Source organism: Trachypithecus francoisi, unplaced genomic scaffold, assembly GCF_009764315.1.
Source record: "Trachypithecus francoisi isolate TF-2019V2 unplaced genomic scaffold, Tfra_2.0 Lachesis_group11, whole genome shotgun sequence".
NCBI classification, from domain to species: domain Eukaryota; kingdom Metazoa; phylum Chordata; class Mammalia; order Primates; family Cercopithecidae; genus Trachypithecus; species Trachypithecus francoisi.
This window is the reverse complement of record NW_022681456.1, coordinates 37,143,081-37,155,176: the sequence shown is the minus strand read 5'-3', so window position 1 is coordinate 37,155,176 and position 12,096 is coordinate 37,143,081. Positions and strand designations below refer to the sequence as shown.

General features: G+C 49.9%; 1 protein-coding gene across 1 annotated transcript in view; it reads left to right on the top strand.

Moving 5' to 3' along the window:
- ELK3 (ETS transcription factor ELK3) overlaps positions 1-12,096 on the top strand; it is a 78,174-nt gene that overhangs the window by 31,152 nt on the left and 34,926 nt on the right. The window lies entirely within an intron of this gene.

The window sequence follows — 12,096 nt, the reverse complement described above, 5'->3', positions numbered from 1 at the left end:
CATGATAATGGTAAGCTTTTGTTCTGGTTTTATTATTCATATTAAAAGGTGAATTAAAAACTGATTTAAATGTTAGTTCCTGATCTATATTTAGGGCCTACTGTCTGCCAGCCTCTTTGGAATTTAAGACATAAGGATTATACATTTCAGGAAGTAGAGACATCATTAATTACAAAGTGTTCCTTTTATATGATCGTAATTGCACGTGATTATGTCATTGAAATGCTAAAGGTGCTCTCCTTTAATGTAGCAATTAATTAATCCTGACTTACTGCAGAGTCCTACTAAAATATAAAAGCACTTCTTGCAAATTGCACTGTCTGAAAGCCTCGCAGACGGCTTACTGTTTTGCGTGTTTCCCCAGGTTCTAAGTTCTGCAGTGGGAGCTGGGGCTGCTGAAGGAAAACACTCCTGTTGCCTGCTGGCAGAGTGCCTAAAAGCTGGGCTTTGAGACTCAAAAAGCATTTTCATTGTTTTCAATCAAGGTATCAAAAAAAGAAGTCCTCCCTCTGTGTCTGGGACTTGACTCATCTCTTCCCTGGCCTGGGCCTTGGGGCTTAAGGGTTGTGTCTCTTGAGCATGAAGGGATGTCCTGGGCTGGAAATGACTGCTCACAAAATTAGCAAAGCCATTCCTGTTTAGACTACATCTAATCTCCCTTGGGCAGATTTTTAAATCTCTAGAGAGAGCAGTTTCATAGCCTTCAGTCAACAAGTATGTTCTGGCACTTTCTGTTAGATGTCTAAGGTGCTGTGCTGAGCACTTCTTCCCCTTGTCTCCTTTAAACTTTACAACAGCCCCATAGACAGGTGCTGCCGTCATCATCCTCCTTACACACGTGAGGACACAGAGGCTTAGACGAGCAACCTGCCCAGGTGCACACAGCCAGTGAGTGGCAGAGCCCGGATTTGAACCCAGCTGGTCCACCCAGATTCCCAGCCAAAAGGCACACACACACCCTGCCTTCTGGGCCATTCATTTCCTTTCCCTTTGAATGTCTTGAGTTCCAGGTAGGCAGTCAGGCTGTCCAAAGGGTATTACAACCTAAGAAGTTTTGTTTATTACCAAGAGCCTCAGGCTAGGCATGGTGCCTCACATCTAATCCCAGCACTTTGGGAGGCTGAGGCAGGAGGATCACTTGAATCCAGGAGTCCGAGACCAGCCTGGGCAACATGGCGAGACCCTGTCTCAACAAAGAATTAAAAATTAGCTAAGTGTGGAAGTGCATGCCTGTAGTCTCAGCTACTTGGGAGGCTGAGGTGGGAGGATCAGTTGAGCCTGGGAGTTTGAGGCTGCAGTGAGCTATGATTGCACCACTGCACTCCAGCTTGGGCAACAGAGGGAGATCCTGTCTCTTAGGGAAAAAAAAAGAAAAAAAGGAAACAACTTCAGTATTGAAAAATCCCAGCAAACGATGTGCATCAGGTAGAGTCCAAGGTCAGGAGTCCAGGTGGCTGGTGTGGCCTGCCTGCCTGCACTGCCCCTTTCTCTCTTGCCGGACAGAACATGGGGACTGGCCACATGACCTATGAGCAGCCCCAAGCATCGAGCTGGAGCTGGCAGTAAGGGCAGGAGCAGCCTCTTATCCTGTTGTGTCATGTAGTCTTTGGCCACCAGAACAAATTGCTTCATGTCTTTCCTTCTACAGATATACCTGTCCACATGCACACACACATGAGTATACACATACACACCTGTCCACATGCACACACCCATGCCCACATGCGCACACCCATGCCCACATGTACACACCCATGCCCACATGCGCACACACACGCCCACATAGAAACACCTATGCCCACATGCGCACACCCATGCCCACATGCACACACATGTCCCCGTGTACACACCCATGTCCCCATGCACACACCCATGCCCACATGCACACACATGTCCCCGTGTACACACCCATGTCCCCATGCACACACCCATGCCCACATGCACAGACATGTCCACACAGATGTCCGCATGCACCCACAGATGTCCACATGTACACACCCATGCCCACATGCACACACCCATGCCCACATGCACACACCCATGCCCACATACAAACATGCCCACATGCACAGATGTCCACATGCACACACATATGCCCACATGCACACACCCATGCCCACATACATACACATGCCCACATGAACAGATGTCCACATGCACACACATATGCCCACATGCACACACGCCCACATGTACACACACATCCACATGCGCACAGACATGCCCACGTGCACACCCATGCCCACATGCACACACCCATGCCCACATACATACACATGCGCACATGCACAGATGTCCACATGCACACACACACGCACACACGCCCACATGTACACACACATCCACATGCGCACAGGCATGCCCACATGTGCACACCCATGCCCACATGCACACACCCATGCCCACATACACATGCCCACATGCACAGATGTCCACATGCACACACATATGCCCACATGCACACACCCATGCCCACATACATACACATGCCCACATGCACAGATGTCCACATGCACACACATATGCCCACATGCGCACACACCCACATGTACACACACATCCACATGCGCACAGGCATGCCCACATGTGCACACCCATGCCCACATGCACACACCCATGCCCACATACATACACATGCCCACATGCACAGATGTCCACATGCACACACATATGCCCACATGCACACATGCCCACATGTACACACACATCCCCATGCGCACAGGCATGCCCACATGTGCACACCCATACCCACATGCACACATCCATGTCCACACACACACACATGTCCGCATGTACACACCCATGCCCACATGCACACATGCCCACATGCACACACCCATGCCCACATGCACACATAGATGTACACATGTACACACCCATGCCCATACATGCACACACATGTCCACACAGATGTACACATGTGCACACACATGCCCACACAGATGTCCACACGCACACACATGTACACATGCATATGCACATGCCCAGAGACATGCCCACTTGCGCACACACATGTCCACATGCACACACGGCTATTGCCATATGCACACACATACATGCATGTGCACACATGTAGATGTGCACACATGGCTGTTTGATTCTTCTTTATGAAATGCTCTCAAGTGGTAGGATGGAAAGTTAGACTCTTAATACAGTTTATAAAGAAAAGAGGGAGAGGAAGGAAGATGAGAAAAGAGATCGGTGAGGGAAATGGGGAGAGGAAAAAAAGAGGGGATAGAGAAAGGGAGGAAGACGAGGCATGTCAAAAAAAGGTGATGAAAACTACACTCTATTTGTCATTTTCCGATGACGGCTTACTTCCGTTTTGCCAGCGTCACTCTATGATGATAGGTGTAAGTTGACTCTGTGTGTTGCCAGCGTGTGACCATTTTTGACTCACAGAAATGGCGGTCTTAAGTGGTTTGGCCTCTCGCTTGAGAGAAAGATTGGAGCAGAGTCTTTGTGGATGCGAAGCCACCTGAGCCACTGCTGTGTATGCCACCCTGAACTTGGAGCTGCCCTGAACCGCGTGTGTTTCTCAGCGCCACGTACAGCTCAGCCTGACCGTTTGCCTTTTAGTGTTCTCTTCCTTCTCAGCATCCTCCTCCTCTTCCTCGCTAACATTCATCCAGAGCCTTTCCGTGCAGACATCAGGTGGCTGCTGAACTCAGCAGCTGCCTCCTTTTTCCCGTCATCTCTCTTGTCCATTGCTGGCTGTCATTTCTTCCCTCTTGGCTGCAACTGCACATCCCTCCGTTTGTCCTAATAGGGAATTTTTCCTGCTTGAGGAGACAAGCATGAGAATATTATTATTTTTATGTTATATGTTGTATTTTTAGCAGAGAAAAAAGTGGAAAATGTGTGCAAACTTGTAGAAGGCCCTGGAGGAGGGTCGTCCCTGTGCCCGTGCGGTCAGGAAAGCCCCAGAGGAGGGTCGTCCTTGTGCTCATGCATTCAGGTTGGGGCTGAGGCGCTTTAATCATTGCTGCTCCTAAGAGTGTTCTTTTCCTCCCCTCTCAGACTATCATAGCCAGGTGGTTACAGCCTGAGCTCCAGCCTAGATCGTCTGGGTTTGAATCCAGCTCCATGACTGTGGCCCTGTTGCCTGATCTCTCTGAGTCTCAGCTTCCTTTTCTGTAAAGTGGGTATAATAGTAGCGTCTACACCATGGGGCTGTGATGGGATTGACTGTGTTCACACATGTGCAGGGCTGAGAACAGGGCCCCAAACAGGGTAGGCACAGTGAAGCATGAGTCAGAATAATAATACAGATGATAGTTTCTCTATCACTAATCTGAAAATTTCAGACAGTGCATAGAAGAAAATTAGAACCTGGGAGGATCACTTGAGCTCAAGAGTTCAAGTCCAGCCTGGGCAACACAGCAAGACCCCTGTCACTTTTAAAAAAATTTAGCACAATTTATTAATGAAAGAAGAAGAGGCCGAGCATGGTAGCTCATGCCTGTAATCCCAGCACTTTGGGAGGCCAAGGTGGGTGGATCATGAGGTCAAGAGATCGAGACCAGCCTGGCCAACATGGTGAAACCCCGTCTCTACTAACAATACAAAAATTAGCTGGGCACGGTGGCGGGCGCCTGTGGTCCCAGTTACTCCAGAGGCTGAGGCAGGAGAATCGCTTGAACCAAGGAGGCGGAGGTTGCAGTGAGCCGAGATCACGCCACTGCACTCCAGCCTGGTGACAGAGCGAGACTCTGTGTCAAAAAAAAAAAGAAGATGAAAACCTTTGTTGCTACGTTGCTGCTCAGGCACATGGAGATAGGGAAATACCGGATCTGAGTATAATGGCCCTTTTCACTTAGGGCCTATCAGGAGCACTCTGTCGTGCTTTTTAATGACTGAAGACAGGCGACAACAGTTTCTTTCCTCAGTTGCATATTTTCATATATTTACTCTGTTATGAAAATTGGACCGCGAAGATGCTTTCTTATTTAAATGATTCTCCCTCACCGCTCTGGGTCAAAGCTCTGGCACTGCTCTGAGTACCTACAGTTGGAGCCAGTCTCTACCTTCTGGGTTCTCTTAGTGACTGCTGGGGGCTTGGTATCCAGAGCCCTCGAGGTTATGGTCCAGCAGTCCCTTAGCCTCAGAGTCTCAGTTCACCCATTGGAAAGTGGCGATGGGAACAGCACCCTTCCTCGTCGGACTGGTGAAGATGAAAAGAGATGATAAGATGATGTGGACAAGGTGCTTAAGCACAGTATCAGGCACCCACTCAGTGACGGCTCATCATTCCAGTCATGCGTATTTATAAAACTTGACTGTATTATGTCCTAGCTGTCTGTATACAGTTGCTGTCATTGTGGCCTTCTGGCTGCACCACTTTTGTCGCCCTGGTACCTCGGACAGGGTCTGGCACGTATTAGTTGCTTAGTAAATGCTAGACAAATGAGCAAATGGATAAAACACTGATGTGTCCACTACTCAAGTGCACACCATTTATGTCATGGAAGTTGATATTAATGAGTGATTAAAAAAAAAAAAGCAGTCACTGCTTTTTGTTTATTGTCTTGTAGTTTCCTAGGGCTGCCAGAAGAGAAGACCACAAACTGTAGGTGGCCTAAAACAAGAGAAATGTGTTGTCTCGCAGTTCTGGAGGCCAGATGTCCAGAGCAGGGTGTCAGCAGAGCTGTGCTCCCTCTGACTCGGTGGACTCCTTCCTGGCCTCTCCCCAGCCCTGGGCTTGCCAGCGGTCCCTGGCATGCTTTGGCTTGCAGCTGCCTCACTAGGATTGCTGCCTCCATCATCACATGACATTCTCCCCATTCTGTGCGTCCAGAGTATCTTTTTTTTTTTTTTCTTTTGAGACAGAGTCTCGCTGTGTCGCCCAGGCTGGAGTGCAGTGGCATGGTCTCGGCTCACTGCAACCTCTACCTCCTGGGTTGAAGGGATTCTCCTGCCTCAGCCTCCCAAGTAGCTGGAACTACAGGCTTGTGCCACCACACCTGGCTAATTTTTGTATTTTTAGTAGAGATGGGGTTTCACTATGTTGGCCAGGCTGGTTTTGAACTCCTGACCTTGTGATCTGCCCGCCTCAACCTCCCAAAGTGCTGAGATTACCGGCATTAGCCACAGTGCCTGGCCGATTTTCCTCTTGTTATGAGGATACTGGTCATTGGATTAGGGCCCACCTTAATGCAGTATGACCTCATCTTAACTTGGTTACGTCTGCAAAGACCCTTTCTTTTTTTTTTGAGACGGAGTCTGGCTCTGTCGCCCAGGCTGGAGTGCGGTGGCCGGATCTCAGCTCACTGCAAGCTCCGCCTCCCAGGTTTATGCCATTCTCCTGCCTCCGCCTCCCAAGTAGCTGGGACTACAGGCACCCGCCTCATCGCCCGGCTAGTTTTTTGTATTCTTTAGTAGAGACGGGGTTTCACCGTATTAGCCAGGGTGGTCTCGATCTCTTGACCTTGTGATCCGCCCGTCTTGGCCTCCCAAAGTGCTGGGATTACAGGCTTGAGCCACCGCGCCCGGCCAGACCCTTTCTAAATAAGGTCCTAGTCACTGGTACTGGGAATGAGGATGTCAGCATAGTTCGGGGACGGACAAAATTCACCCTGTGCCACCTCCATATACAGTCATGTACCACATAATGTCTGGTCCACAATGGACCACATATATAACAGTGGTCCTATAAGGCTATAATTCCGTATTTTGACTGTACCTTTTCTACGTTTAGATATGTTGAGGTACATACATACTATTGTATTACAGTTGCCTGCATACAGTATTCAGTACACTAACGTGCTGTACAGGTTTGTAGCCTAAGAGCATATAGCATAGCCTTGGTGTGTGATAGGCTAGACCCTCCAGGTTTGTACAAGTACATGCCGCGATGCTCACACAGCAACGAAATTGCCCAGCGACACACTTCTCAGAACGTAGCCTCATTGTTAAGCGATGCATGACTGTATTTCAGACACTGCTGGGCTTTTTGTTTAGATTTTCAAAATTACATTTAAAAGGAGAGTGTTGGTTTCTCTCTATAAGTGATGGTTCGATTCAGCAAATCCTAAAAGGAAACTGCTCCCCATGACAGGCACAGCACCTAGCTTCTGCAGCAGGTATAATACTAGACTCTGTGACAGGTGTGACACTAGAATCAAAGACATGTCGCTGAGCCAAGTCCCTGGGCTGGAGACAGGTCCACCCAAGACTCCTGCCTTGGAGGGATTCAGAGTTGGTGGGAATTGAGCAGCTCCTTGGCCTAGAAGTGCACATGATTTTAATAGCTGACTTCACTGGGAAGAGCAGGCGACCCGGGGGGCGCCATTCCCTGATCGGCAGTGCTGGGATTGGAGGCTCTGATCTTTGTGCTCAGAGGCTGCTTCCTGCATCTGCGGTTCTGTGGAGTGCGTGTGGCGCAGGTGCGGGGAAAGTCTGGAGGGCCAGGGTTCCGCAGCCGAGCTCCGCCAGGGAACTGCTTCTCCCGGGTAAGCTTTTGAAGAGGCTGTGGGGCAAACCCAATTAGAATTCCAAGAAAGGAGTGATACCCCTTCCAGCGGAGCAGCATGTTTTGCAACCCGGGCATGGATGAAAGGCCCCTGTTTCATTTGAGAAACACACAGGTCATGGGAGGTGCCTGTGGCTGAGCCTGTGAGGGGCAGAAACCAGAGCCCGTTGAGGCCTAAACAGGACATTTAGTTGAGGCCTGGGCATTTTACAGTTCCCCTCTGCCAAACAGCTTTTTTCCTTGGTCTCGCTTTAAGCCCTGGGAGTTGGAGTTGGGTGTGTTACTGTAGTTCTGGTGGTTTGAATTTTTTGATAAGCTTTTTTTTTTTTCCTTAGGTTTACCTGATGTAACAGTAAGGATCTTTTGCAGATATTTTATTTATTAACAAGCTAACAACTCTTTCACTCCTTAACATCAGACAGATGGACCCTTCTTCTTAGAGTAGAGAAGAGCGGGGCCAATGCCCAGAGCATTTCTGTCACTGGCCCTGACAACTGCCAGGCACCTTACGGGCCAAGCCTGAGGGGCAGGAGTTCCTGCTGGGATTCACAGCATTAACCACTTCTTGAATAAGGCTTTGCTTTTTTTTTTTTTTTTTTTCCTTGGGAGACACAGTTGCACTCCTGTCGCCCAGACTGGAGTACAGTGGCATGATCTCAGCTCACTGCAACCCCTGCCTCCCAGGTTCAAGCGATTCTCCTGCCTCAGTCTCCCGAGTAGCTGGGATTACAGGCGCACCCCACCATTCCCAGCTAGTTTTTGTGTTTTTAGTAGAGACAGGGTTTCACCAGACTAGTCTCGAACTCCTGACCTCAGGTGATCTGCCTGCCTTGGCCTCCCAAAGCGCTGTCATTACAGGAATGATCTACAGTGCCTAGCCTAGGGTTTTAAATTATACATCCACCTCCAGTTGACATGGCCTCTTCTTTCACCTCTGCCTTTTCCTCAGCCATCCAGCCATCCCTTTGAAAACATACCTCCCTCCTCCTGAGGGGCTCAGCAGCTGGTTGGGGAGACAGACATGAAACCAATTTTAGTAGAGAACACTGTGTAAAGTGCTGGCATAACCAATGCTGGGGCCTCCCGGGAGAGCAGGAGGGAAGTAGAGGCAGAGGGAAGGCCTCCGGAGGTCAGGACACTTGATCTGGATCTTAAGTAATGAGAGTGAGTTTACCTGGCTGAAAAAAGTTAGGAAGGGATAAACCAAGAAGGGAACAGTGTGAGCAGAGGCAGGGACGTATGGATGAGTTTGACTTTTGAAGCACAGCATATCTTTGAGTGAGGGCAAGATGTGGTTGGAAAAGTGAGTGGGGAATGGAGTGTGAAGTATATAGCATGCTAAAGAGTTGGAACTCTGTGGTGAGAGCCAATAAAGAGTTAAAAGCTGGCCGGGCGCGGTGGCTCATGCCTGTAATCCTAGCACTTTGGGAGGCTGAGGCGAGTGGATCATGAGGTTGGAGATCGAGACCATTCTGGCCAACATAGTGAAAACCCCGTCTCTACTAAAAATACAAAAATTAGCTGGGCGTGGTGGTGGGTGCCTATAATCCCAGCTACTCAGGAAGCTGAGGCAGGAGAATCGCTTGAACCTGGGAGGGGAGGTTGCAGTGAGCCGAGATCGCACCACTGCTCTCCAGCCCGGGCGACAGAGCGAGACTCCATCTCAAAAAAATAAAAATAAAAATACATTAAAAAAAGAGTTAAAAACAAGAGATGGGGGAGGGGGTGGGAAATGCTCACACCTGTAATCCCAGTACTTTGGAAGGCTAAGATGAGAAGATAGCTTGAGCCCAGGAATTTTGAGACCAGCCTGAGCAATATAGTGAGGCCTTGTTTCTACAAAATAAAATTTAAAAGAACCCCAAAAACCGAATAATAATAATAGATGAGCAAAAATGACAAAAAATTAGCTGGGCATGGTGGTGCACACCTGTAGTCCTACTTCCTGGAGAGGCTGAGGCAGGAGAGTCACTTGAGCCCAGGAAGTAGAGGCTGCAGTGAGCTCTTATTGAACCACTGCACTCCAGCCTCGTCAACAGAGTGAAAGAGCAAAATTCTGTCTCTTACAAAAAGCAAGAGAGTGCTATGATCAGATTTCCATTTTAGAAATAAAAATCTGTGTCTCCTTACTGTTTGTTCTTGGCATGGATCATTTTACACCCGACCATACAACTTTGATCTTTCTGGCCAGGTACCATTTCTCTCTGCTGGCCGAGTTGGCCCTATCTCACCTTCAGCATGAGGATGGAGAGGGAAAAAGGATAGGCTCTGGTATTCCCATAAGGTGAGCAACTGTCTTCTGCTCACGAGAAGCTGAAGACACGGGCTCTCTCTGTTGTTGCAGAGGGAGACCTGGAAGCTTTCACAACCCCGCATCCTCTCCCGTCCAGCAGACCTTTTGTCCTTGCTGGCGGTGAATATTCAGCCCTGGGGGAGGCTGAAAACTCGGCTGGCTCCCTTCCCATCAAGAAATGAAAATGGTGATAGGATGAAAAATCCTCCCGTCTCCACAGCAACCTCTTGGCTTAGCCTCACGATGTACTGAACAATCGTTACTTAATTGGAAGGGGTTTCGGGGAGAACAGTCAAGACAAAGTCATTGGCAACCTATTCCTGGAATTAGAACGCATCACCTTCTTAGCTTAATTGGATAATTCATTTTAAATTGGGTGTGCAATCACGACAAGAAAATGTTAGTATTAATAATACATATCTGAGCTCAGCTGCCTCTGCCAAGAAGCCTGGCCCTCGTGGAATTCTTTAATTCCCCAAAACAAATTTTACAAAGATAAAATGATGTTGTCAGAGTGGAAAAAGAACAAACATCCAGCAGGCATTCATATCCCAGAACTTTCTAGAACACCTTTGTTGGTCGTGGAATGTTAGGGAAGACCTGGGCTCCCTTTGGGGTGTTTTATGGATCGAGGGGGCCCTCTGTGCCTGGCCCTGGGTGTGAGTGTTGAGGGCCTGGTATGTTTTGTTGAGTGTCTTTCTTTCCTACCGTGGCAGCTACTCAGATGGTTGGAGGCACAACAGATGGCAGCGGCGCTATCGCCTGGGGGCCCAGGGGATGACCAGGGCCTCTCTTGTGAGCTTGGGTCCTGGAAGCTGCTTAGAGACCTGTGGAGTGGCTGAACTGCCTCACAGAGGTCTTCCAGTCTAGTCACATTGCCCCGGGAGATGGCAGCTGGTATCAGGGGGCCAGGCTGCTGGGAACGGGGGGCTGCCTGTTGACTGAAGGTGCTGCCTGTCTTGCACGTGCTTCCAGGCCAACTTCCCTGTGGCACTCAGTGTTCCCCCAAAATAGGGCAGTTGCTAAGAAACAGGGATGAGCCAGAGGCCCGGGAGCGCCGACAACACTGTGTTGATGAGGATGCTTCTGCGCCAGGAGCTCGGCTGCCAAAGCTCCCGCGGCCTTGCCAGATCCACTTACGTCAGGCTGTTGCCCAAGCCCACACCGAGTCTGCCTTTGCCAGCATGAGCGTTCCTGCTTCTGGGATTTTAGCTGCAGGAAAATTTAGTGGTTGTGTAGACAAACTCACAAAAACTCCAACATTCACAGCATAGCACCCACCACCCGCCGTCCACCCACGCCTCAGCTGCTCCTCTGCACGGCCTCTTCCCTACCCCTGCCTGTGCTCCTCCATGGCTCCTCTCAGTTCCCACCCCTAATTTGTAACATCAGAAAGGGACGCTTACGTGTGTGGAGCATTTGGTTTTAAGCCAGGCACTGTGCTAGATATTTTTACGTGTATTAGCTTATTTTCCAATTCGTGATGCGCCGGTGCTGGTGGTCAATATTGAGCCCATTTTAGAGGTGGAGATGCTGAGTCTCTAAGAGGTGTAAGTCACAGACTCAAGATGCAGCAGCAGGGCAGTGGCAGAGCTTTCACACTAAGAGTGTTGACCCCCAAGGCCCATGCCTGGGCTTCCGAAGCTGGAGGGTGACACAGCTCCAGAGCCTTGGGCCCAGACGTGAGTCCTGTGTGCCCAGTACTGCTGATGATTATCCCAAGGGCAGCCAGAGACAGGCCTCCGGTATTTTTAATTGAAATGACAGTGGAAAAACTGCTGGCAAGATATCTGAGTCAGCTGAAAATGTGAGTTCGAGTGGCCCCAGAACACCCCACGCTTCCAGAAGATGCTTCCTACGGAAAGTACTGGAGTGTGGTGCTCCTCTGTGTGTGCGCCTCCCAGCTGCCGATGGCCTCCAGGAAGGATTCCAAGCTCCCTTCACCATCTCGCCCCATCCTAGCTGCCTTCCCTGCACCCCCACAGCTGCCCCCAACCCCAGCATCTTCGTAGGCCCCCTCCTTCCCCTTGCCCTTCCTGCCTGGCTCACTCCTGGCCACCCTTCAGACTCCTCTCTGTGCCTCCTCCAGCTGGTGCCTCACTTGGTGATGGCCGTGTCTGTTCCACGGCCCCTCCCAGAGGGACCTGGTTTCTCCTGCTGTCATTGCATCTCCCTTACGGGGCCACATGCTGGGTTTTCTTACCATTTCCTGCATCCTGCAGTGCCGAGGGCATGGCAGCGCCAATCAAGTGTAGTAGGAGTGAGTAAGAAACAAGCATCCTTCTCCATGGCACAGAAGGGAGCCTGTCACCTTGGAGAGTCACCCAAGAGA